The sequence below is a fragment of the Myotis lucifugus genome, unplaced genomic scaffold (genome assembly GCF_000147115.1).
Source record: "Myotis lucifugus unplaced genomic scaffold, Myoluc2.0 scaffold_1048, whole genome shotgun sequence".
NCBI classification, from domain to species: Eukaryota; Metazoa; Chordata; class Mammalia; order Chiroptera; family Vespertilionidae; genus Myotis; species Myotis lucifugus.
The window spans coordinates 46,261-47,802 of NW_005872096.1; positions in this window are offsets into that span (position 1 = coordinate 46,261).

Genomic DNA, 1,542 nt, shown 5'->3' on the forward strand with positions numbered 1-1,542 from the left:
ATAGGAAAATAGGATGTTGTTGCACAATACATATTTCTGTAGGAATGTTAAGATTGGCTAACTTTGAAATGTATTTTCTGCATCCTGTCTTTATACTTCTGTGCATGTGAGGCATACAGAGGGGTCTGGATGGATACATGGCAAACTGATGATGGCAGTCCTATTTCTAGGGAGGAAAGTGGGGATAAAGGATGGCCAACGCCTAATTTAACTTTCTCTGCAATATTTTAATATTGTTTTACAGGGAAAGTTGGTTCATATATGATACCCACGTAACTAAAATCTCAATTATTATGCTGGTATAAAAGCTAAACCATAAGTGACCTGTAGATGGTGGACATCCAAGTTCACTGTTACTCCAGGTAGCAGGGAGGGGCAAAGGCCTCAGGCAGGTCACCTGTGAGCTGCTGCTGGAGTCCTGGTGCAGGAGGATGTTCTGGAGGCCAGAAGGCAGCTCTGGGAGGACTGAGAGACAAAGAGGCAGGAGGGAGCCCAGGGGAGGCTGCATCATCCAGGCTCAGGGCCCTGCACTGAGCTCAGAAGGGCTCTAGGGATGGGAGTCAGGAAGGTCAGTTTTATCTCTGTTCCTGAAATCAGCAAGTCCCCTCTCAAGGCCTCTGGCTCCTATCTGTCAAATGACAGGGAGCAGGTGTCACTTTTCACTCCCTGGAGCCTCTTCAGAGGCCATCCTAGCTTCTGGGCCTCCACTTTCCACGCCTGTAACCAGAAACCCCTTCTTTAACTGCTCTGTACTTGAAACTCTGACTGACATCTTAGTTAGACTCAGGGTAACTGATTGTATGAATGGCCCAATTTTTTACTCCCTTCTCTACATATAAGCTTTTTGTCCTGTAACTTCTAGTAGTTCCTGCTTACTCTGATGCTAGGTTTGGTCATGGTGCCTGACTTGTCCAATGGAATGTTCGCAAAGTCCCCAGGGCGAAGACTTTAAAAGAGCTTGTGTATGTCTCTCTTTAGGATCTGACTTCACTATGAGAACATACACAGGTTAGTCTGCAGGAGGATGAGACATGGAGCTGAGGCAAGTCACCCCAGGCATGTGAGAGAGCCCCATGAAGGTCAACAGATGTTTTAGCTGACCTTCAGAGCAGAACTGCCCTCTGACCCAGAGACTCAGGAGTAAAAGGAAAAGTGTGATGTTGGAAGGCATTGCCCTTTGGGAGTGGCTTGTTATGCAGGATTAGTGTGGCAATTGATGGCTGACACATCACCAGTGAAGAAAACTGGAGATTTGTGAGAACAGATATGTCTGACTTGGTCACGGAAGTATTCCTGACCTTCTAGGACATTGCTGACAGCAACGGGCACATGGTAGGCACTCAATAAGCATTTGTTTAATAAATGAAAGTCAAACAATGTGCTAAGTGTTTTGTTTGTTTTTATTGATTAAGATATTACATATGTCCCCTTGTACTCCCATTGCCCCCCTCCCCAGCACTGCCTCACCCTCCTTGTGTCTGTGTCCATTGGTTATGCTATATGCATGCATACAAGCCCTTTGGTTGCTCTCAATCATTCCCC